This window comes from Ursus arctos, unplaced genomic scaffold (genome assembly GCF_023065955.2).
Source record: "Ursus arctos isolate Adak ecotype North America unplaced genomic scaffold, UrsArc2.0 scaffold_6, whole genome shotgun sequence".
Classification (NCBI taxonomy): domain Eukaryota; kingdom Metazoa; phylum Chordata; class Mammalia; order Carnivora; family Ursidae; genus Ursus; species Ursus arctos.
In genome coordinates this window covers 45693704-45720900 of record NW_026623078.1, presented here as the reverse complement: position 1 = coordinate 45720900, position 27197 = coordinate 45693704, and the positions used below count along the sequence as shown (strand labels likewise).

At 37.1% G+C, this 27197-nt stretch overlaps 1 long non-coding RNA gene across 2 annotated transcripts in view; it reads right to left on the bottom strand.

The window, feature by feature from the left end:
- Positions 1 to 27197, bottom strand: part of LOC125281050 (uncharacterized) — a 147561-nt gene that overhangs the window by 27438 nt on the left and 92926 nt on the right. The gene's annotated exons all lie outside the window — the stretch shown is intronic.

Below are 27197 nucleotides of genomic sequence, written 5' to 3'. Positions count from 1 at the left end.
AACAAAAAAAAACCCTTTGATTTGGTCCTCTTTATCTCTCATTTTAAATCATTATTTCCTATTAGTTCTCCCTTGTGTCTTTTCTTATTTACATTTCTTGGTACCCTTTTCTAACTGCCACCCCACCATTCATCTGAATTATTCATTCAATTGACTTATTAAAAGTTGAACCACATGAAATTGCCATTCTCTTCAGTCAACGCAGTGAAACAGTGGCAATTTCAAATGATTCATTCTAATACAGTAGCCATTCAGAGGTGTCTCCCCGGATTTGTGGGAAATTAATGAAGTTTAGACTCTGGTGCTTTAGGAAACATCTCAACCTTGTCTTAACTCTCAGTATTTGAAGCATTTCCTGGCATGTTCCTGTTGTGCCTATGTAGTTTAGGGATTCCTGTAGTCATGTTTCTTACCCACCCCCAACCCCCACCCCCAGATTTGGGGCAGGAGGCCCTTAGAATTTATTTCTGTGACACCACCCCAAATCCTCTTTGGAAGTAGCAATGGAATAAATTTTTAATCAGTCAACCAGGGCTTTAATGCCTGTACTTCACTTACTTGCTTCTGCCAGAAAGAAAAGATCTTTCAGGAAGGGCATATGACTCTGTTTGTTTTGTCCTCTGCTTTGACCCAGTCAGCTGACCTTCAGGGCATGGCTTAAGGCCCATCTGTTCAATCAGGCTTTTGCCTGATTGACGTGGGAGAATCATCCAGGTGAGGGGGTCCCTTAGATTACTTTCTTTTCTTTGTACATGCAACCAGAGACCCTGCTGCTAAAGCCTCCTCCCAATGACCTAAATGAACGAATGCATAAACCATTTTTTTGGAGTAATTATATCTGTTCCCAAAACTTCTTTCTCAAATCCTTTGTGGAACAAGTCGGCATATAAATAGATACATAAATAATGAATTTAAAATATTCCAATTGGTACCCTTAAAAAAATTCTCTCTGCTTTGAAAGCAAGACATTTTATATTTAAAACAAGCCTTTCTATTCTCTTTCCATCTGAAAAATAAGTATGAAATTTTTTTCTGCCTAAGTATCTTTTAAGTTTTTATTATCCAATATATACAGTAATAGAGAGACTAGTATAAAGAACCCTCATGGACCCACCATCTAGCTTCTACAATTATCAACACTTGGACAGTCAGGTTTCATCTACCCCCCATATTTTTTCTTGGAATACTCTAAAACACACTAGTTCACTAGCCTGTAAATATTTCAGTATGCATATCGAACTGATAAAAGCGTATAAAAATGTAGTCACCATGCCATTTTCACACCTAAAAGTTTAAAAGCAATTACTCATTTTACTGAAATGCCTTGTCCTCATTCAATGCAAATAATGTCTCCCAAGACCCTTTCATTTGTTAACGGTGCCCCTCCCCCCTCTTTTTCTAAGCCATTGATTTGTTGTTTGTCCAGCAGCACTTCCTACTCTCTGAATTTGACTGATGACTTTGGAAGGTGGTGTTGACCTTATTACTCCATCCCTCATATTTTCTGTAAACTGGTAGTTAGATCTAGAGACATTTTAGACTCAGGTTCAATTTTTTAAGCAAGAATGTCTTGTTGATGATGTTGTAGATTTCCTCATATCAGGAGGCATACAATATCTGGTTGTCTTAGTTAGTGTTGCTAAGATTAATCAAGGGAAATATCAAGACCTCCAATTCTCATACACTGCAAATAAAACCTGAAGTGTGTACATGATGATCCACACTTCCCCAGTCAACAGATATTTCCAGAAAATGAACTCCAGAGCCCCGTGTTTAATACTCAAGGACAAATGAGAAGTCCAAGAAGTCTAACACAGAGCATTTGCCTTTTAGAGATTTATACCCTCTTGAGAGAGGTAGAAAGACAAAGATATGCATGAGATGTGAGTGAGCAAGTAGCAATGTAAGCTTTAAAATAAAACAGTACAAACAAGGCACCATGTGATTAATAGCCAGAAGAGTTTAACAGATGCTATTTGGTGTAGGAATACAAAAATGGAGAAAGGAATGTGGTCAGGCAGTTTTCGGGCAGTTTTCCCTGAAGAAGTGGCTCTGAGCTAGATTTGAAGGATTTGCAGGATTTACCAGCAGAAAGAAGGAATGAGATGCGGGTACATAAAATGACCTAGCTAAAGACCAGTGGGAGACAAACACACAGGGGGTTCTGGGCATGGCACTTTAGTAGAGTTTGTTCCATTAACACCACTTCCTCATTAACTCTGTACCTGAATAAGTAACTGTGTAAAAGAGGACTCAGCAGGTATCCAAAATGACTGTAGCTGTCTTGAGTCAAGTGTGGTTGGTGTCAGTCACGTGTTTTGGAGGATGGGATGAGAAGTGCCCTCATTTAAGGCAGTAGTTTCAAATTTAGTAAGCTTATTAAAAGTAGAGACCCCTAGCCTGACATCCAGCGGTTCTGGTGTGTGGGGTTGCAATCCAGGAATCTGTACTTTTTACACACACCCTAAGAGAGCCTAATGCAGGTAGTCCAAGAGCTACAGGTGAGCAACACTGTCTGGGGGAATGAATGCCTGCGGCAATAGCAGACAGTCTGCTTCAGGGGATCATGAAAATTTTTGAGCCTGCTTTAGTAATGATGATGATATTGAGCATTTATGGACCAGGAGCCATGCTAAGCTTTTCATGTGCTTTTTCATATTGAATTCCCACAAAACCTGTTTATACTGCCATACTGTTTATATTGCCATTTTATCTATGTATGTATGTACGTATTTACTTATTTTTAAAGATTTTATTTATTTGAGAAAGAGACAGAGAGAGCACAAGCAGGGGGAGCAGCAGAGGCAGAGGGAGAAGCAGACACCTCACTGAACTGGGAGCCTGATATAGGGCTCCATACCAGAACCCTAAGATCATGACCTGAGCCAAAGTCAGACGCTTAACCAACTGAACCACCCAGGTACCCCTACATTCCCATTTTAGCAATGAGAAAACTGAGGCTTAAAGGAACTAAGATCACACAGCAATAGGGGAAATGTAAATTTAAATCTAGGTATATTTGATTTCAAAAGGCAGCTCTTAACTACAATTCTAGCTTGACACTTAAACATACAAATAGTGACAATGTTTCTCCTGTCCAATAGCCATATATAGTCTCTGCCACCATTTTAAAGGTAGGGGCCAGCTCTCCTAGTGCCACAGGGCTTCCTGTCACCTCTGACAAAGGATAATGTTTTAGCATACGTGTTTTGACATTTAAAAAAAGAAGACTCTATTCTATGACAGAAATGTAAATTCACAGGTGAGAGGTGTAAAATGAAACAAAATATGAGACTGCTGTTTGTTTACAGGCAAAGAACTCCCCCAATTGCTCTGTTTACTCCTCCTCCCTAGTAGATGTGCATTCTGTTCTCCAATCTACTTGCAACAGGAGAAGCGCCGTGATTTCTATAGGGGTTCAGTTGATAGCCCAAAATAGAGTGTTTTCAAAGATTAAACTTGCTGTTCTCACACATGGCTTTAGTTAAAGAGATGGAGCTGGGATTGAAAACTGTAACTATATAAGGAAATGAAATACAATTTTATATTTTCATGGTGTCTGTAAAATACTTTATAACATCCTAATATTTATATGTGTGTATATATGTGTATATATATATACACACACATACATATATATTTAAGATCCTTTGAAATTTGTGCTATACTTCCATTGGATAAAAGCTACAAAGAGGAGAAGAATCCTGTACCTTTGCAAACATCTCAGCTTCAAATAAGTGTTTGATAAGACTCTGTGGAACATAGAAATCTGGGAGGTTGTGGGGCATGAGGGTTGGGGGTGGTGGTGGTGTTGGATCACTTATGACAACTTGGACCAATAATCGGTTTTAAAACATCTATAAAAATGTTTGGAGGGAAAAGAACTATATAGTCTTGCTGGATTGCTTGCCTTGAATGAAATACTACCAGATTTACTTAAAACAAGTCTTTATATATTTACTATTTATTTTTTGTTATCTAGTGAAGTGAATAAGAGTTTGGGGGAAGTCATTGGTTTCACAGGATGGGTTGGATTTGCTCTTTATATAAAATATGAAAATGCCTTGAACTGCCCAGTTCTGGCAGCCCCACGCAGAGAAATACACTTTAACTACAAAACAGCATGTTCTGAGTCTGTGTTTTCTCTGGATAGTAGTAGCAGGAACACAGTGTTCATTTAAATTAAACCAGTTCCTTGGATAATAACAAAGTAATTAAAGAAACCACCAAGGAAAAAGAGCCAATTTATTTGAATCCTGTTCATAAAAACTACATCAAGAGCCTGAAGGTACAAAATAATGTGGATAAGATGGCAGATTGATGATTTTTTAAAATTCTGCGTGGGATGCATCTTGATATTAATTCAAATGAGTATCTCTCATCTGAAAATAATACAAGAGGCAAAATTTTTTATCCTTCTTAAGAGAAATGAAATTCTATTAAAATGCTCAGATAAGAAATTGCTGCATAGCTTGAAGTCCACTTGACCTCTAGTAATACCTTAACATCAGAACATTATGATTTATTCATATTTTCTACATTCCCATTGGAATAGAGGGGCCTTTGTCTTTAATGTGTTCAAGAGTTTGAAATTCATACCGATTTATCCGAGATGATATTACCTGAATCATAAGGAGATATTTTCGGGCATCAACGAGTTTCCTATTTTGGTCAGTAACAAAAATCTAAATGGAGTCGAAATTATGTTTTCACATTACCATTAGACAATGAAAGTTATTTTAAAGGAAACACATGCCAGTAAAATAACTCTCACTTTTATACTCCCATCAGTGCAACAGTGAGAAATTAAATCTAGATCCCCAAGCAAAATTTCACAACTGCTCTTTGTGCATTTTAGCAGAATGACTGTTCCTTTTGGAGAAAGAGTGTTCTTGGCCATGCTCTGCTTCTCCCTCTGAAATATAGGTCCACTTGGATTACCTCTATGGCAGTGAAGGGAGTGAAGAAAAACAGATACATTAGAAGGTCTGTTGACTGAAGGGTGGCAACCCTGTTTCTGAAGAGCAACCTATAGAAAATTGTCAATTTTGAAGAACTTAAAATGACCTAACTCTATTAAGAAAGGAAAGATGTACATAAATGTGTAAAAAGTGTTCCTGGACCCAATTCCATCTTCAAGGGTGTATTCATTCCACACTAACAAACAATTCCGACACTGTCTACTCCAGCCCACTTCAGACAGGTGCGAATTGCAAGCCCAGGTTGTTACCTGTACTTACAACCAGTATCTATAAATCAGAGGTTCCCATGACCCCCTCTTTGGATTCCATTAATTTGTCAGAGCAGCTCACAGAACTCTGGGGAACATTTTACTTACTAGATTACTGGTTTATTATAAAAGGACATAACTCAGGAACAGCCGGATGGAAGGGATGCATGGGGTAAGGTATGGTGAAAGGATGTGGAGCTTCCATGCCCTGTCCAGGCACATGGCTCTTCAAATCCCTACTCTGTAACCAACCCAGAAGCTCTCTGAAACCAATCCTTTCAAGTTTTAATGGAGGCTTCACTGCATAGACAAGGTTGACTAAATCATTGGCCATTGGTGATTGATTTGATCTCCAGCCCCTTCTCTCCTCCTTGGAACAGGTGGGGAAGCTAAAAGTTCCATCGCAAGGTTGGTTCCATAGACAACAGGCCTCACCCCTAGGTATTTCCAAAAGTCACCTCATTAACAAAACAAAGGACACCTTTATCACTCTCCACACTCAGGAAATTCCAAGGGTTTGGGGACCTGTGAGGCAGGGATTGTGGACAAAGACCAAATACATATTTTAAATCTGATTGACCAAATATATGCTATTTATAAATCACAGTATCACAATGTCAAATCTGACCATTAACAGAATGAAAAGCAAAGAACTTAAAACTTTATTCCATCAACAAAAAGTAACAAAAATATACTTCAGCTCCTTATTATGGTCAGTTCAATAGGAGGAAAGAAGCAGACAGAAAAAAAAAATTGTACATGGTAATAAAGGTGAGAAATAGAAAAGGTGAAAAGAAGAGAGTGGTTTGGAAAGGTAGAACAAAAGAAGAAAAACAATAAGACTTAAATTGGCCAAGAAAATTGCGGAGGAGAGTATCATGGAGCAGGAAGAATTCAGTGGGCTTTCACCATCCTTATCCTGCTCTCAGCCATTCCATCTTTTGAATTTGGTTTGCCATCCCTTTATGCAATTGATGGATCCCCTTTGAGACATCAAACTCTCCATTTTCAGAGTCTTTAGTGCCCACTGGTTTGCTCATTTTAACCTACACTCAGCCAGTTGGGAGGGATTCCTTCAAGTGAAGTGTGAACAGGAGGAAGATTTTGCAGAGATTTGACCTAGGCTCTGTTCTACTTATGGAGCTTTTTCCTTTCTAGCTGGTCATGCAGATTGTTTTTGTTGATCTCAAATCGGGAATAGTTAAGACACTGACTTTTAGAAAACTTGCCCTGGTCGACACAAAATTCAGCTAAGTGCAGGATTTAGTACGGTTGCCTACTCATTCTTTTGTACTTTCTAAAGATTTTGAGGGTTTCAATGTTATAGCTGCTTTGCCAAAAATAAGTTTTATGTTAGATATCTCTGTTAATTTCCTGTAAGTAATTTTTGTTGATTTGTAAGTATTTGTAAGAAAGCTTAGATTTTAAAGGACCATTCTTGTGGTCATTTCTAGTTCAATATCCTGGGGTTTCTTTGTTTTTCTGAATGTTAGGACAGTGGCTACATCTATCATGGATTGTATTTCTCCCTAGCTTGTTTATTGCTCTTTTAAAAACAAAGTGAACAAGCTGCTATGTCCTTAGAAGATTCTGAAACAACACTAAGCTATGCAGACATGCTAACATTCTCTTGTTGGTAAGAAAGAAAATTTGCCAAAGTAGGTTTGCCAACACTCAAAATGTCAAGTTGAGAGAGTCATAGAGCTGTATTTTAAAGACCAATGTAAGAAATCTCAGAGCCTTCAAAAGAGGCTCCTGAGCAATGAAACAATGTCCATGAGATATTTTTCTGGCTTACAGGCAGTCAATGAACATTTAATCAACTTCTACTAAGTTCAGTGAACTGCATTAGATTCTGGGGATTTAAAATTGAATCTAGATACAATTCTTACTATGAGGGATCTTAAAAACAAGTGAAGAATTAATTGAAAACTCATTCGAATTCCTCTAACCTATTGTTTTTTGCTTCTTTTTAATGTTCATTATATTCTAACTCGGATTTCTATCTGCGACCTAATTGTGTCCACACTAACTTTTGCTTCAATAACTGGGCATCCAGCCCTCTACTTGGCTTGAATTAGGACTTTGCTAAGCCAATGTTGATGTGATAGCTTGTAACAAACAAACTATAGGACATGGGCAAGATAGAACCCTGATTGTGTCCCCTATTTTTCTGCATGGTTGTAGATACATCGCTTCTGGCACAGTGATTAAGAACAAGAGTGACTGTCAGCACTGAGAGAGTTTCACAGAGATGATTGTGATAGAATGTGGGGAACCTTAATAATAGCAAGTAATCTGTATGCCATACAATTAGGTTCTGGTTGATTGATCATTCCTGATTTAAAAAAAAAATGTTAGCAAAATGGATCAGATGTCCTGTATTAGAGGTTAATATATGATAAGATGTCACTTCTAGAGTTTGCCATCTATTACCTGTATAATCCTGGGCTAGTCATTGAACCCAATGTGGGTTATGTAATGGGAATGATATTTAGAATCAAGTGAATGAATGCCAGTAAAGTATTTATTATGTGCCACAGAGTTAGGCACTATGAACATTATTTTCTCCCCATTCTCTGATTCTTATTGTATTTAACCTAGGGTAAGTAATGTTCAATTGTATTATCCCTGGGATGGATACTTTAGATGATTATATGTGCATTGTATTGGTTTCCTATTGCTGCCATAATAAATTACTACAAGCTTAGTAACTTAATACATGTACATTATTTACAGTTCTAGAGGTCAGAAATCTGAGATGGATCTCACTGAGCTAAAATCAAGGTGTCGACAGGGCTGTGTTTCTTGTAAAGGCTCTAGGGAAGAATTAATTTCTTTGCCTATTCTGGTTTCTTTGGGCTGCCTGTATTCCTTGACTTGTGGTCCCTTCTTCCATCCTCAAAGCTCGTGGTATAGCATCTTTAAATTTCTCTCTGACTCTGGCTCTCCGGCCTCCCTCTTTCACTTATAAGGACATTTGGGATTAGTTGGGTAATCGGGGATAATCTCATCTCAAAATCTTTAACTTAATCACATTTGCAAAATCCCTATTACCATGTAAGGAAACATATTTGCAGGTTCCAGGGATGAGGACATGGACATCTTTGGGGGACCATTATTCTGCTTACCATATATATTAGAAAATGTCTGGAATAATGTTTATATACCCCCCCCCCCCAAACTGATAAATGTTACAACTACTGCTTCCACAGCACGGAAAGAGAGAATTAGGTAGAAGAGTATTCATTTGAATTTCTATTATTTTAGCATTTATTACCTGCATACATTACTGTCATTCATTCATTCACTCATTCATTCAATAAATTCTTGCCCAACAACTTGACCTCTTTAATTAACCAAGTCAGTTTCTTCTCAATTATACTGCAGAATCTATAAAGTAAAAATCCACATCAGACTATTATAATAACTCAGACTTACTCCTTATCACAACACTTCAAGGGTTTGATTATGGTCCTTGTATGTTCTACAGGTCTATTGCTAATAAATGAACTTGAGCTAAAGAAATTTAAGCCAGTCATCATCAGACCCTCTGATTTAAAAAGAAATTACAGTTTTCTTGAGATGTAGAAGTAGAAGAAATTCAACTTTATTTGTTTAGTGTGTAAGAAGGTATTTGGTATTTCCAAATCAAGCAAGTATTATTACCTCAGGGAAAGAACCACAGGGCTAACTTATGTACTTGGATTTGGTGGAAATTAGGATGGTGTTAGCGTTGTTGAGAGAACCAGCTATCATTATACAAGTCTCAGGAGGCTGACGTCCTTTTACAGGTTGGGTTCGGTTTGTACCATGTTAAGTACCTGCTAAATTGCTTCTTTTTTTTTTTTCAAAGAAAAGGTAGTGGTCATTTCTACCAGGTTGCCACTGTAGGTTGCCTGATGCTTTAAGAATGTAGATGCCCTGCAATATAATTTCAATATCTGAATTAATTTGAATAGGAAGAACAGTTAAATATGGATTGTTCACAGATTATTTCAAAAGGCAAGACCTTATTATTGCTAGCCCACATGTCACTGGCTGCTGAGTGACACTGCGCATCACATTTCACGGAAATAAAAGGAGAGCTCCTTTGTTGTAAATTCATTCATACACTCTTGGGAAATTAGGACACACAACAGATGTAAATCAGCCTTTAATCCAAGTCCCAATGTGGACAGTGCAGAAGAGAGAAGTGGCAGGAGTCAGGGGAAAAGAGAACTATAATGGTGTGAAGAATAGAAGAGAACACCCTGTTTCTTTGGTCAGGCTGGACCATTTATTTATATGTACACTCAGAGACTAGTTTATCTCTACGTTGTAGAATCCTCTCCTCCTTTCTTACAGGAGTTGGAGTGGAGGCTGACCCTGGTCAGAGAAATCCCCGGCAGGACCTTCCTGGTTTAAAACACTAGGGCTTCATCTTGCAGAGGGCACTTCTAAGCTGTTTCTCCTAGAGACTCTGTCTAATAGGCACAGGATTCCTGCAGAGCAATACACTTGGCAGGTTGTAGAAGAATTATTCACAGACTCCCTTAAAAGTCCCTCTAGGTATTGCAATCGAAAGGTACACAATTCCCAACAGACTCAGGACCCTTTGGGGGCTGGGTCTTGAAGTTTGCACCCTTTTCCTGTATGTCTTGGGAGTCCTCTGTCCCCCTTCTTTTGCTGCCTCCTCACACGCTTGTTTCTGCATGAACCTCTCCTGGGCCAGGTAAGGTGGAGATAGTGATGCTTTACTGCTTCTGTTCAGCTGCTTGCAAGATAGTGAGTCTCCAAAGCAATGCCTACAGATTTCCAATGCCATTCTATTAGCCTAATCACAGTATAATTCTACTTGGATACGAAATTAGCAGCAGAATCACATTTTACTTCTAGCTACTAATTGGCAACAGTCACATGCTTTTATTAAACTATTCCAATCAAGTCTTCCCAGCATCATAGATTCTGCTTATCACTGGGCCCACCTGCAGCCAGCTCTCTTCTTTGCCTCTTATCAGCAAAGCCAATTACTTTCTCCTGTGCTTGCTTTGTGGTTTTGCTTATAGACTCCACCACACCTCCACAACTAAGCCCGCAAGGGTATTAGGTAAATTCTCTTCCTGATCCTCCCTCCCACCCTACTTGAGTTACTACCTTGAGGTGGTCTGTGAGTTCTGGTGTGTCTTCCTTCCTACAAAGAAGTGTTCACAGCCTTACTTTCATTTACATGTTTTCTTGCTTTTCTGGGTCTGTTTGGGGTTTCCCCTCTTTTCCCCATTGCTTCCTCCTTTTATTCTTTCTTTCCTTCTCTTTAGTCAAGTTGCCAGTCTTTTCTAATTCTCAATGAAGAATGACTTTTTAAAAAATCCAATAATTACTTACAAATTTCTGTCCCAAACAATTCCACTTTTTTATTAACTTGTGTTTGTCTATAGAGATGATATTAATTAATGAGAAAAGACATTGAATAGAGGTGGGCCCCTCATTCATTACATGGAAAAGTTTATGCTCTCTTTAGCCACTGTTTCTCTGTTTCTTCATCTCCCCAGTGGGATGGTTATGCCTCCTTGCAAGGATGTGGGCATGGTCCTGAGCTATGACCTGGGGTCACGGAGACCTGTGAGCATTGACTGTGTTAGTTTTCTTCCTCTTGATGATTTAGTAAATTTTTCGTTTGTTTTTAAAGCAGTCAAGTAGATTGGACTAAGAAACTTCAGAGGAATGCAAAGATGAAGAAAATGATGTGTCACTTGGAGGAGTTTGTAATCAAGTGAATAAGACCAGAAGAAGCAAAGTCAAAACCAGATCTAAGTAAAAACAGAACCCTACAAACCAGGCACTTAATTGACTTAAATCTCCAATACATTGTAACCAGAAGTACATTGTCTTCTAGTAATAAAATCATACAACTAATTTATTTGCTCCAATTTGTCCTCTCCTCTTTACCTGGGATCTACCCCTCAAGAAACCATACAATTAACAGCAATAATATCAACAGTAACATAATTAATATCAGTGAAGCACTCTGAGGCAATAAAGTGGCATAGGAAATCAAAATGGTATCTATGTAATATTCATATTAAATTTAATAACTATTTAAATATTTATAAATTATCTGGCATTTTATATTCACAAAATGCTTCACAACCACTTTTTATTAATTATTAGATACCACTTATCCCTTGGCACTCGAGTTTCCAGAGGCAGTGCTGATTTTTTTCTTCTTATTATTAATCTTAAAGAAACATTTAGCTTTATCAACCACTTTTCTAAGTTCTCATATCTAAAGTATTGGGTCACATGGAAAAATAAAAGAGATCACAACAGAGATAGACCTTATCTTTGCAGCATCTGATACCATCATTTTAGAGCTCAGCAAAGTGAAATGACTCATCCAAAGTCACGGAGCTAGTCCTATTCGTGGCTGGGCATTTAAAAGTCCTGGGCCAGCCTAATCCCCGGAGTTTCATTCCTATATATATGGAAGTCAGAAAACTGTGGCTGTGCTAACTGCATTAGTTAGAACTGTAATTTAGTGACCACATCTGAGTGCTGTACTTGCATTTTCCCAGGGTCTGTATAAATCTGCCCTGTGTGACTAGAATGGTGCCTGGAACTGCTGAGGTCCAGATTCACCTAAAGCCCTAAATGTGTTCATACTGTATGCATTTCCCAATATAGGTCGTGATGCCTCAAGATCAGTCTCATTTATGACTTTTCTCCCTACTGTCTCTGATCTCTAAAGCCTTTGTTCTTGCTCTGTTGGAATGTGTGTTACATAAGAAGAAGTTTGTTTCATGTTTGTCTCCCTACACTGGATAGTAAACTCACCAAAAAAACAGAGACTATGTCTTACTGTCCTCTATGTTTTCCTTCCACCTGGGCAATGCCTGGTATTCCGAAGGCATGCAAATATTTTCTCACTTCACTATTGCTAGATGACGAATCCTAGGAGGGCAGGGGTATTGTTTGATTCATCTTTGCCTTTAGAGTAGTGCCTAGTACAGTGTCTCATCGACAGTAAGGGTTTGATGAATATTTACTTTATGAAGGAAAAGAAATATAGGCAGACATTTATTTGTTATGATACTTACAAATACCAGTTTTATAATATCATCTGATGAAAATCAAGAAAACAATGATAAATAGCTAGTTAAGTAACCTTTCCAGAATGCAGAGGTCAAGCTGGGAGCCATCAACAGCTATCAGAAGCAGCTTCCAACTTGCCTTTTATGCATCTGAATGTACCAATGTTTCTTTAAAAATTTTATTTCTTTATTGTGGTAAAATACACATGACCTAAAATTTACCAATTTATCCATCTTAAAGTGCATATCCAGTGGCATTAATTACATTCACAAGGTTGTGAAACTATCACCACTTTGTAGTTTCAGAAAAGCACAATGTTTTTGTGTTTTAAAACACAGCTGTCTTACTACATTCCGTGGGTGGGGAATCAAATGTACAATAAATACAGTTCAGGTTTCAGGAAACAAATAGGAACTACTCAAGTTACAAAAAGTTCTTCAGAAAATTTCACCTTATCCTTATATTAAATGGCATCCTGATGAGACCTGTTGGCACAACGGAGAATAATACAGGGAGAAATAACACTGGTCAGGACACCATTCTTTCAGGATGCGGGTGACTTACCCTGTCTGCTTGAGCCTCAGCTCCTGGAATACAGCTGTCAGTTGGGATCTAGCCAGCTCATGGATCTTCACCAAGAACATGAAAAGGGGTCTCTAACTATGGATTTCAGAAAGGTGTTTGTGGGTTGCCATAACCCACCCTAGAATAAGAACTCTATACAATTTAGTAGACATTTAACTTCAGCATAATTACATACATATACATGGCAAATACAAAAAAATATAGTGTGGTTCTGGCATTAACTGCCAAGCTTCATCATTATGAACAGGTGGAAATTTTACCCAGCTCTGCTCAAGGGAGCTAACTATGTAGTGACATGCCACTATAATTGTCTGTGTCCCATACAGGTGATGAAAGAGTGATAGTTTTCATGCATCTTTAACATTAAACTAAGAGTAGCCAGGATTTGCTCAAAGCCCTGATTTCAATAGGAAGTATCTTCCTCCATGAACTATTCCTAAGGAAGTTATATTTCAATATATTGTGCGAAAATCTAACTCCAGTCCTTCTCAGCAGTGAGTTAGCTCTGTCTCTGTATTTCTTTGATTTTCTCCTGAACACTGATGCATCCATCAATGGGAATAAGTTTTGGACCAGAAAAGAGGCTTTTAGACTGAATCCGGTATTAAAAACAATAACCCTCTTCCACTGTTCCAGTGATAGAAGTTATAATGCTTTCTGTAAAGCAATATTAAACTTCCCATCTTTATAGTAGCTGTTCAGGATTTTACTCTAACAATTTCATTGCCACTTTTGTGCAGACCAATAGTTCTTGAATTTTGGCTTGCATATGAGTCACCCAGGAAATTCAGTGAAAAATGCAGATTTTTAAACATTACACCTACAGCTTCTGCTCTAGTAAACCTGGGATAGAACCTTAGAAACTGCATGTTACCCCTAGCTCCCTCAGATAATTGTGATGCCAGCGGACTAAGGACCACAGTTTGAGAAGCAAGCTATGGATTTGCTGCCACTTTGGCAGCAATTTCAATGCTATCTCAACCTTAGGTAACAGAGTTATATGAGAGCTCACCTGTGAATGTTTCTGTCTTTATTCCTAGTATCTTAGAAGTTTCCCACATTAATAGCTTAGGTTAATTAAACTTTAATCCTGTAAAATGGGGATACAAAACCCAGGGTTCCTATAAAGACACAACTGGATAATTTAGGTAAAGGGATTAGTAAAATGCCTAGCATTCCATAAGCACACAATAAATAGTTTTAAATTGTTTTTCCTTAAAAATATCTTATCACCATCATCATTAACAGCAACAGCATATTAGCATGGAATCACCAAAATGGGGTTTAGGAGACCAATTGTCCCCATCCAGAATTTCTGTTCTCTTTACCTTCATGGGGAGTTAAGGTTATCTGAGTTCAAATTAAAGGTCATTAATCCTGGCTTCCACCCCATAAATGACATGCCATTTGATTATGTGAAAATCACTCAGAGACCTCTGATTTACAGCCAAGGTGTAGAGGAGATGTAACCTAAATATTTAAGAAGGATGACTCAAGAAATGTGATTTTAGTCATAGGATAGTCTGGTGAGATTGGTGAGTGTGGCATTTGGGAATAGAGAAACATTGTTCTTAGATATTATTGAATCAACAAACCCTAAAGTCTGATTCTAGCCTTGCCTGTTAATTTTTGTTATGTTATACAGTTATTGATAGCTTCTCAATGACTACTGTAATTTACTGTATTTTGTAGGGCGTATCTGAGTGTAAAGGCAGATGTTAACTTTCCATGATCGTGACCACCTTTCCTGTGGGGTGCCTTGGAAATGACTTGATATTCCTCCTGTAGAGGCTACTTGTTATCAGTGAGAAGAAGGTAGTAACCATAGAGAGACAAAGGTATTGTTGGGGAATAAGCCTTCTATTTGTATGTTTTTAGGCTTTCTAAGTGTTATCACATCTATTAATCTTTTATGAAGGGAATTGAAATTTAATAGTCTGATGTGTGAAGGTGCTTTGATTCTCCCCTGTTGCCATAGAACTGTCATGGATAGAGAGGCCAGAGATTTTCCACAAGTGTTTTTTAAATTTTTCTTTAAAGATTTTTATTTATTTACTTGAGAGAGAGAGTGAGAGAGAGAGAGAGAGAGGGTGCATGACCTGGGGGGAGGGGCAGAGGGAGAAGCAGACTCCCCACCAAGCAGGGAGCCTGATGCAGGGCCCAATCCCAGGACCCCGAGATCATGACCTGAGCCAAAGGCAGATGCTTAACTGACTGAGCCACCCAGGTGCCCCTCCACAAGTGGTTTAATAAAAAGGAAAAATTGTTTGGATTTAAGTTTTGAGCCTCATGAACTTGCAACAGCCCCAAATAACTCCTTTCTTCTCACTTGGAAAAATGTACAGAACACAAATGCTCGGCTCTAATATTTATGTCAATGCAAACGCCCAGTAAAAGAATAATTTAGGAAAATAAATAGAACATTTCCAGCACTCCGAACACCCACCCTACACCTAAGGTGGCTCTTCTCAATCACCATCCTCTCACTTCCTCCCTGCCGCAGGTGACCACTGTCCTGACTGTTGGGTAATTATTTTTTGCTTTTCTTTATGGTTTTAACACCTAAGCAGACATCCTTCTCACTCCCTCGATGAAAAATATTAGTTTTCCTGATTTTTGAATTTTGCATAAATGGAATCATAAATATATAATATTTTGTGTCTGGCTTTTTTCATTCAATATTAAGTTTTTGAGATGTATCCATAGTGTTTTATGAAGCTGCAGTTGATTCATTCTTATTGCTTTATAGTATTTCATTATTTGAAAATACCACAATTTATTTCTCAATTCTACTTATTTTTAAAAATATATTTATTTATTTTAGGGGGGAGAGAGAGTGCTGGGGAGCATGAGTGGGGGGAGGGGCAAAGGGAGGGAATCTTCAAACAGACTCCCTGCTGAGGTGGAGACTGAGGGTGTGACTGGATCTCCCCAGGCATGCGATCACAACCTGAACTGAAAACCAAGAGTCAAGGCTGAACCTACTGAGCCAACCAGGTGCCTCTCTCAATTCTCAACTGATGGGCATTTCCTTTCTGTTATTTTTCATGTTCATTTAATGTTTGGATATCCTCTTTTGTGAAGCACCTGTACTAAGATTAAAGAAAAAAACAAAAAAAGCTTGTTTTTCCCATATGCTTTGTTGCTAAGTTACTTGTGGTTGGCCACTATTTCTATTGACCACAGAAGGGGGCCTGCTACCATTAGTTCTAGTTATCTAAGATATCATTTAAAAAATTCCTGCAACTAATGGGCACCTCAAAAAGTCTAATCCCTTAAAATGTGCAATGGAAAGAAAAGTCATGACCAACCTCCTTGGGAAATATAGTATAAAGTACTCACTTTGTGGACATTTACAATGAGCATTTATAATAATGAAAATTCTAAAGAGAACTGGAATAAAGGAATCTTGGCAACATTATTTAATCCAACTTTTCTGAAACATATTTGAATTCAGAACACCTAATACAGTCTTGTGGAACAAATGTTCTATCAAGCACATTTTGGGAAAACCTGGTTTATAAGAGTCCCCTCTTGTTGGATTTTAAAATCATAGGTCAGCAAGTGTAGAATTATGATAAAAAAGCTTCAAAGAGGATATAATTATCTCAGAAATAAATTTACAAAGGATTGAAAATGGAAAAATGGTTCATTTAGATTGGTTTCCTGTAGTTCTTTAAATATTTGAGTGATTAAAAAAACTAATAACTAATACTAAAGAATTTGATATAGAAATGATTATAAAGGTCAGATTTGCACATCAGAAAGCAGACAAATGCAATTATATTTCCAAAATCTATTAATGGCTCAATTAGTTCATAGATCAGATAATTAGGTGTTGTTCATTAATGTTTAAAGGCAATGATTTAGGATGAAGTAGAGTTGAGTGTACATTTTGTTTTAACACTTCTTTTGTGGATTGTTCAGTCTGGATATATACAGTAATTAGGTTTTCCCAAATTTCTCACTTGTAAATAACATTTCCTGAAGTGCAAAGGTTAACATTCAACTCAAAAAATCCTCAGGTTCTCTTTACTTTTAAGAAAAAAAAGTTTAGAAAGACTGACTGGCTAGGAATATTATTAAAGCAAATTGTCAAAAAAAAAATGTTTGGAGGCCTTCTTTTCATAATCACTAATGTGCTCTTCTTAGGAAGAAACTTGCCACTCTATTAATGAGGTAAATTACTTATTACTATTAGGTTATTTGTTGCTATTTTCATACAAGAGCAAAAATAAATGGGGTCACTAAATTTGCCATCACCTTATAGCTACTAAGTCCCTAAAATGTATCCACTATGTTCTCATTACTCATCTGTGCAAATTACACACACCCATTGGCCCCTGATACAGAAAACATTAGCATGAACCCAAAAGAAATCCTCCCTGGCTGAGAGTGTGATTGGAGATCACATTCTTTTATCTCTTTTAGCCTCGAAGCTCTTGGCTTTCTTTGCCCATCACTCAGGGCAATGGTTAGTTGCTGTCAGAACACAGCTATAATTGGGAAAGGCACTCGCTAAACACAGAAGTTTGAAGGAGGTGAGAATTCATATCCAGCCTGGAAGTCTGGGAAGTTTTCCAATCCTCCATTGCTGTACTAAAGCACAAAAGTAAATTGAATTTTATTACTTAGGTGACATCAAACCATATTTATACATAGGAGCTCATTGACAACATCCTTCTTAAGAAACTCAGAGCAATGAAACTCCCCCCCCCCCCCCCCCCCCCCCGTCCCAAGCTGGTCTTAAAGTTTGCGTTCATTTTGGAATCCCTTCCATTTAAATTCCTTACTTTTTTATAGAAAATTATAGCAAAATAATAAGAAACCCATATTATTATTAAAAGGAAAACTTTTGTGATATAAATATTCTACAACCATCTGGAAAAATAAATGCAAAATTGGAAAGTGTAACTAAACTAAACATTGTTAATGATGTTAGTTACTAAAATTGATGAGCCTATATGCTCAGATTTGAAAACTTCGCTTTTCTTGCCAAAATGGGGGGGATATTTTGAACTTTAGGGGCTAGGATTTATGATTAAAACTTAAGCACAGACTACTATCATCAGTACTCTCAAAGTCACTGACTCTAATTTCTATAGGATGGTTCTAGGCATTTTTTTTCCTAGCTGTATAGAAAATGAAATCAAGGAGTTCTCTACTTCATTTATCAAGGAAATTTATTACTTCCACATGAAAGACTTGTAAAAGTTATTTTAGATCCAATTATTTCTCTCTCTTCAAAATACTTTGCATTAGGACTTGTTACAATTTGGGGGTTATGAACTGTATGTGCTCCTCCTCCTTCTTCTTCAGGCAATTTATCCCCTCTCTTCCTTTCTGTAGTACATTTTTATATGAATATTTCCTGTAATCCCCTTCAGGTAATTAATTGGAATTTTCTGATTATTTTTAACATAAAACCCTATTTTTCCTATACATTTTGGTATTTTTCTCTTCTTTCTCCTTTCCTCTTCTTGTAATTATACACCCTTTTACGTAAATAACCCAGCCTCAACTTCTTCTGTTGCTGCTGCTGTTGCCACCCATGGTAGGCTGAATAATGGACCATAAGGATATTCAAGTCCTAATTCCCAGAGCCTGTAAGTATTACTTTATATGGGATATTACAAATGTGATTGAATTAAAGACTTTGAGAGAAGAAGATCATCCTAGACTATCAGGATGGGTCCTAAATGTAACCACAAGTATCCTTGTAAGAATGAGGCAGAGAGAAATTTGACACAGAAGAAAGCAGTGTAACCAGTGAAATGAGAGGCTGTGCTTCTGGCTTTGAGGAGGATGAGCCAAGAAATACAAGGAATGCAGGTCTAGAAAGTGGAAAAGTCAAGGAAATTGATTCTCCACTAGAGCTTCCGGAAGGAGCCGAGCCTATCAACACCTTGATTATGGCTCCTTGAGACTTATTTTAGACTTCTGACTTCAGAACTGTAAGAGAATAAATGTGTGTTGTCACTAAGATTGTGGCCATGTGTTGCAGTAGCCATGGCAAACTAACACACAAGTCAATAATTTATTGAAAACCATCCATTTTGTTCAAAAATTATTTTTAGCACTACAGAATAGGAAGAAACATTATCCAGGACTCTGCTCTTAAGACTGCCTTTATAGACTAATTGAAGACACAACACTAGCAGAATTTTGCTATTTAGGGTAGACTGTACACTAAATACCACTAACCATGTCACAGACGTCAAATAAGAGAAATGCTACCGGGGTGGACATGTAAAGATGCTTTAGGGCAACAATAGCCTGGTTCTCAGAGGTGGAGGCATGACATAGAGGTGGAATGAAGGAAGAACAGTGTGCCTGCTGGTTTGACGGTGGTAGGTGTGAAGGAGAAGTGCTAAATGAGATTGATCAGGGAAAATGGAATCACAATGTGAAAGCCTTAACAGCCAAGCAAAGGCATGGTGCTTGATAGAGTGGATAAAACAGTAATTTACTGTAGGTTCCTCCAAAGTAGGAGTAAGTGAGTATCAGCTATTCTAAAGCTGCTTGTGTTGGGGGGTGTCTGGAATGTAGAAAGTTTAGCATTATATTTGTTACCTAATTCAAACGAGAACAACGTTCATCCACTTATCCCAAGTAGAAATTTATCCCGAGTAATATAGCAAAGGCAGATTTCTAGAGTCAAATTCAGAAATTTGTGTTATGAATATATCTCTTTTGATTAATATTTGTGCTTCTCTGGTGCACATACGTTGATAGAACTACATATCAACAGCTACTGGAACCTAGTATAATTACTTATCTCTTCCAACTATAAATTCTATAAATTATCTCTTCCAACCTCAAGCTTCAAATACGTTCAGCTATCCATCCTTTCTTTGAACAACTTCATTCTGCCAGTATTAAAACATGAAGTATTAAGGAAATGACTCCTTTCCATGTTTTAGAAAGCATATACGGTTCAGTCAGACTTAAAAATGAAAATTCAGATTTCTGAAGCAGGTAATAACTATAGTCTCCAACTTCAAGGGTTACTTACATGCTTTATTTTTATTTGCATAAAACTGGACTGGAAGAATGTGTTTCTTCAATGGGCAGAAGATGAACTCTGCACAAGTTAGTCTCTGGTAATGTGGATCTTATTGTTTAGGTTTAAATTTTTTTGAATTATATATTTTTTGAATTATATATTTATAAAATCATACACATATATAATCATACATATATACAGAAAATCATCTCATAATTTGTATTATAAACCATGAGTCATCATGATGAACATGATTTCTTTGAATGGTTTCTGGCAAGGATGAAATCAGGTATAATCAGAAACCTCCTCAAATATGTCCCCTGAATTACCCTAACAGAATTACCCTAATAGAACTCGTACCTCAAGAATGGTTTTTACCCCATGGAAGGTCAAGTTGGTATAAACTGACAATACTATCTTGCGTTAGAAAATGTATTATCATTGTTGTCACAGATAAGGAGATATCCTTCCAACCAAGGGAAGTCACAGCAGCCTGGGCCAGAGGCTCTCCTCTTCTAACAATTTCCTCATTGCAGTCCTTGCAGTCTTGCCTCAGTTCCTTGCTATCTGAAAGATTATTGCCATCTTTTGACCAGCATTCTCCCTCCCTGTGCATCAAAGTAGTACAGAGAAATCCAAGTGAGGAAGAGGATAGCCACATGAAAAATAAAGCAGAAGAAAATGTTCAGGTTTCACATAAGATTAGACAACAAATGTTTAAGGGTATAAAGATAGAACCATGGCATGCAGCCATGATGGTGTTGCATATGGCCCATTATGAGAGATATCTTGCGTTCTTGGTCAAGCATATGCATTCAGTTCTTGTGAACTTTCAGCAAGACAACACTATGATAGAAAATTGGGTAGGGCAAAGACTTGGCTCATCAAGTCACAGTCTTAAATCTCTGTGATGACATTTCCAGTATCTGCGACTCTCTGAATGCATAATTCATTTGTGTAAATACTCAATAAACTTGCTAGTAGAGATTCGAATTTCCTAAGTTACTGAAGTTCTTTTCTTGGTCTATTAGAACTACTGTGTTCTTTTTGTGGTAATTTCTTCACAACAAAATCTTTTCTTTATTTTAATGTATGCCCTGCTACACTGGGGCTTGGAAGTTGTAAATGGTTTTGATGGTACCAGAATTTAACCGTAGACCTGCAAGGCATTTTTAACAGTGGTACACTGAGTTTGGAGGAAAAGTGTGTTTTCTCTTCTCCATAACTGAAATGGAGACAGATTTTGGGTCATGAGTACGTATTTAACAAAAGTGGAGTGGGGTGGAGTGGGGGATGGGAGTGCGTACGGGGATGAGAGTAGGTAGATGTGAAAGAGGGAGATTGAGAGATTTTTTAAGCATATGAAACACTAAATATGAAATTCAGTATAGATAACTGGAATTTGTTTTTAAGGTTTATTAGGGAAAAACAATGGAACCTTTTTCTGAAATTTTAAATTCGTATCAGTCTGATGCACCGCATTTCCTATTTTTGGTTATCCCCTTTGGCCTGCAATTTTCTTAAACTTATGAGTATCTCAAAAAGGAATATTACTTAAAAAAACCATTCAATGAAGTGACATCTAAATTTCCTGGGAAAAAGAGCTAAACTGTGAATTTGGCTCCCAAGCCAGCACAGACGACACTGACCTCTTAGCCTCTCCCCACCAGGACCCACCCAAACCCACACGCCTGGCCACGCAGCCTTCCCTTTGCTCCCATCTGCGCAGGGCACAACACAGTTAAGTAGCTGGAACTTTGGAACTCATGCCAACATCATCATATCTGTTCCTGAAAATTTCATAAATATGTGATTTAATTGCAATTTGTTTTCTGAAAAAACTACTCGTGATAATAAGTGAAATAGGACGTTAATTAAAAAGACAGAGAGAGAAAATGAAAATCTTTCATTCTTATTGCTACACCACAGACCCGGAGCAGCAGGAAATGTGTAGACTGGAACATAAAGACTAAAGAAAGAAAAGACGTAAGAGTCAAGCAGTGTTCCCAGCTGGCTGCAGCATGTCCCTGTCGTGCCAGCAGGTTTGAACCAACAATTATTTGGAAAGAATGGGAATTATTAACAGGAAGAAATCAACTCTCTTAGGTCTTCCACGATGGACATAATAATAAAAAAATAATTATCAGCTCCCTGAAACATCTTTCATCCATGGATCTCATGGTATTTTATCTAATATTACTTAATTGAAATTCTTACTACTTCTCTATTTGAGGGAGAGAGTTGCTGCATTTTAGAGATTGAAAAACCACTTTTCAGAAAGATTGAATATCTTGACCACACTTCAGTTACAGTTAGAAACTGAAATAGACACCATTGCCTTCTATCTGTTACTGATTAGCGTTTACCAGACTAAGAAATTAAAATATAAGTGGAAAAAAAAGTAATTTTTTTTTTCAATCTAAATGACACAAAATGACTAATGTTGTATCTGGGAAAGAAATTATTCCCCCTCCTTCACTGAATCGACTGGGTACCTCGGTAATATTTTTATACAGCATATACTTTCCATTTATGTTCAGTCCTTCTGAAGGCTGGAAAATATTAGAAACCTCTCTTGCATTTCTGGGTTTGCTGAGTATGTATCCAATTTTTGCTGTATCTTGATCATTTTACAATTCATTCATTGCCTACTCTGAGCCTCTCCACTGTTCTTTTTTGTTATTATTGTTTTTTAATGAAGTGCTATCAGAATAAAATGCCTCCAAACAGAGAGATGCAGTGGGGTTGATAGAAAAGAAAATTTAAAAGAAAGAAAATCAGCCTTTGAAGCATTAGTTTATATTTGCTATAATTACTAGAATTAATGACACCCTGTTTCATAAAAAAATGTTCAGTGTGGGCTTAGTGAAGTCAGTTGGATTATTCATGTGTAACTCATCCCTCATGTTTTTCTTCTGCATACAAGAAGAGTGGATTATTAGTAATAACAGTCATGGTAACAGCAACAACAGCAACAACAGGGATAATGTTGGTAAATATAGGCCAACTTACAGTGTTTGCTTTGTGCCAAGCTCTGCGCTGAGCACTAGGGGGTTCTCATCTTCTCCTTTTTGCCTCACCTAGGGGTCAGGTACTACTGCCCTAGGTAATGGTAATTTTACCACTTTCTAGCTTTCCTACCCGGGGTGAGTTATGTTAACTTTAGATGCCTTTGGTTCCTCATCCACAAAATCGGGATGATGAAAGGCTACTGTGAAGATTAAACAATTAATACACAGGAGATCCTTAGAAGTGTGCCTGATACATGGTAAGGGGCTCCATACACATTAATTTTGGTTACAAACGAGGGCCAGATTCAGGGATGTTAAGTTAGTTGCCACTGGCCATTGGTGTAGTAAATAGAAGAGCCACCATTGAAAACCATTCCTTTCCAACTCCAAATTCTTAGCTACTATTCTTCTAATAACACATTTAATTCAAATTGTCGGTAGCCCCTGATAAATTTTGAGTTTCTTAAGAACAAGGGCTGTAACTATGTATCTTTATGTCCCCAGGCTTCCCACAGTGCTTAGCTTCTATGTTGTACTGCTTAGCTGAGATTTAAAATAAAAAGTAAGGCATATTTAATGAGAAAGGACATACTTTACACCAAAAGAGCATAGATTATACTTCTTGGGTCTTTTTCCTACCTTCTGTTCTGTAAATAAAAGGCATGGCTGTTTACCTGGTGACTACTGTCTTAAATGCAAGTAGAGAGATAGGAAGAGTTAATTCACTTCTACGCCATTAGTTGTACACCATTTATCTTAATTCAGTGCAGGAAAGGTTACACTGATAATTATTAGCTAATTCTTCTACACAGAGACCAATGTTATTTTCATATGATCCTGAAATCCTTTATCTTTTGACATGGATTATTTGAAAATAATATTGCCTGCTCATTCTTGATAGCCATCTTGACGTCTTTTTTCTCTCACCTATAAGGTCTTTTAGTACTGGCCAAAGAAAATGAAGGTAGTAGGAGTTCATGACAATATTGAAACATCGTTATTGAAAATATTGTAATATATGAAACATAATTCCATTTTCAGAGAAACCTCAAGAGATCAAGCTCTTATCTTCTACAAGAAAAGATTGCATAAAAATCATCCTCAAGAGATGCGCGTGCAATTGATTAATGGAGAAACTCTCACAAACTCCCTCAGGCATTTGGTTCATCTCCAACTTCCAGAGAGGTTTATTTGGGTCAAAGTTACAATGTCCATTTTTATGTTCCATGGAAGGAAAATGAATTTGCCTGAGCTGTCTTTTGGATTTGAACATCCATTAAAAACATATCATTAATAACAATCCATAATTTCTGTTTGTGTGCATCCTATAACACATGTTGTTTTAGAACTGTGATTTTTTAATGAAATGTCAAGTTTTTTGAGATTTAAGAGAATCTGGCAAAAACAATAATAATAACAAAAACAAAAAAACAGTAGTAGGTAAATTGAAAAGAAAGGAAGTATAACTGGCCAATATATATATTTTTTTCTTTTGAGTGTGTTAATAATCCTTCAGTGCAATTCAAATGAGCAAATTATTGTTAATGCAGAACATCAGCTAGCAAAAATGGAAATGACTTCATTCCCCATAGAGAAACCAGTAATGCTCCAAGAGAACTGCTTCTAAAATGCATGGTAATAATTAACCTGAAATCACTTCTCTAAGTTATGTGAGTTAAGTTGCCATTGCCATTTTGTTAGTACTAGAGATTAAGAGTTTTGTGATAATTTCCAGTTACGTTACTCATTTTAAATGATTGTTTAAAAATTATTTTCTCACAGATACGCATTTATTTTTAGCATGCTTCTTTGGCTGGACATAGAAATAGGTGGCTTTTTATAGTCAACCTTGTGTTTCTGAAATTGGGTACTGCAGCGGAAAAACTAAGGACATCTATGTTTTTGCCTCTGGTTCTGACATCAACTAATGTTTTCAATTTTTTTTTCTTTTATTATTATTACTTTTTGGCTTTATCTACAAAATCATGGCATTAGACTAGATAACCTTTTTGTTCTTTCTAAAGACAGAGTAAATTCAAACTTATTCAACATTGTCCAACAAAAGAAAACTTTTTTTTCTAGCTTCCAGTTTGTTAATGTTCTTATGGTCAGTCACATTGCTGATGGATGGGAGGGATGATTCTTCATTCCTCAAATTTGTCCTCTACTTTACCTCTAAACATTTTTGCTCATGCTGTGCCTTCAACCTTTAAGGAACTTTTCTCCATATTGCTGGAATTCATATTTCTTATTCAAGATATAGGTCAAAAGTGTTCATTTTTAAATGCTAATATCTGAGTGTTCTTCATTTAACAGACTATGAATGATCTATTTTGAAATGATTTCTAAGGTGTGCGTTGGTATTCCAAACAAAAGTCCAGAGGGCTTTAGGACCTAGAGACTCAAACCGGGAAGTCAACACCTAACTAAAGCTTGCATAGCCTCATTAAATGAAAGTCAGATGATTTGGGTTCCCAACAACTGATTTCTTTCGGTATCACAGTAGTCCCCAAAATGGAAGTCTGGGTTCTAGCGATGGAAAATGATTCACAAACCCTCAGGATCTGCAAGCATCCATTGGTCCTTTTATATATGAGATACCCCTTTACAATGAATGATGTCATTTGTGAATAATTCAGTCTTCTCACTCTTGCTGCCACCCATTTCTGGCTCTTAAACACTTCTTGTCATGCTGTTTTATATAGAAGTCTTCCTCATTATAGCAAGCATCCTTTCATGGAAATGGAATTTTCATGGAGATTCAGAAGCACATGTGCATTGTAGAGATGTTGCTGAACTTGCTATTGGGTAAAAGGGGATCTTCAAAAAGGAACCAGTCTTTAAAAAAGATTATTAATCCATCATTGTGATTTCTGTGTGGACTTGATGTGAAAAGATGCTGGAGTAAGCAAAGACTTTCATGGAGTCATGTAGGAGTCAAGGGAACAGTGTTAGCTTGTCTTTCCTTATTTTACTTAGGTGAAATCATGAATCTCACTAAACTTAGCCATGCAAAACTTTGAGAGTCTAAACTGTGCAAGGTGCCCTTATGCTATAGATATGTATGTCTATGTCGCATGTCTCCTGCTAAATTCTATGCTTCAAAGCAAGGACCATCTTGTTTCCTTGCTGTCTTGCATATGGAAGGATCTCAGTAAGGACTTGTTAAATAAATTGATACTGGGGTCTTCTCCCTGTGTAATTGTAGAAGCCAAGGACAAGGTACACAAATCTTCCCACTCCTTATTGTCAAAATTAAATTATTTCTAATAATATCTATAAACATCTACTACTACATAGGTCTTAGAGTTCTATGAGGTACTGCGCTACTTTGACCACATGTGAGAATTAACTGGTAAGCTTTAAAAACCACTGATGCCTACATCTAACCCTCAGACATTCTGATTTAGCTGATCAGAGGTTGTCATTTAGTTCAGACTGGGCACCAGCTTTTTGTATGATTTTTTAAATTTTCCAGATGACTTTAATATTCAGCCAAGGTTGAGAACCAATAATGAAGAACAACAATGGCAAATAGTTCCAGAGTAAATGAACAACAGAGTTCAATACTATAAACTACTTATGGACAAAACTCTGTGAAGCACACACTGGTAAGTAAGGCCTCAAAAAACTTATAATCTGGGGCATATATTGCATTATCACCATCATCATCAGTAGAAAGAATGTATGAAGTGTCTACTATCATTGTGTTAGGTCTTGAGTTAGACACAAAGACTCGGTCATTGCTTCTTTTAGTGGTTATTTTAAGACATTGGTTATTGTCTACCATAGCATAAAACATACAAAGTTTCTTCAAATAAATGGAGGTGGGAAAAACCAAAGTATTCACTGAATCCCCCACCAGTAAATTTATGTAAAAAGAGTCAGACAGCCACCTCTCAGACCCGAAATGTCAAGCTTGTAAAAATAGTATTCTTGGGAGTTATATTTGATCATTTGTTAAATATGAGGATATAAAATGTAGAAATCCATGTGTAATGCTTCAAATCCCTAATCTGGTTTAAAAGGTCAGTTGAAGCCTAAAAGGACTTGACATTTTACCTTTAAAAGTCTGACTTTTGGACTTAAGACTTAACAACATTTCAGCCTGAATGACCCCGAAGGATAAATACAAAGCTGGTTTCAATTGAACTATTTAGAAAGCAGGGGATCTTCTAATTTGTAAGATAGCATTCAGAGAGCTTTTTCCATTAAGAACTCAATCGACTGAAAAATGATTTCCTTGGGTATTCCACAATCTTTCAATGCTTGTGTAAATTTTACGCAGGAGGTG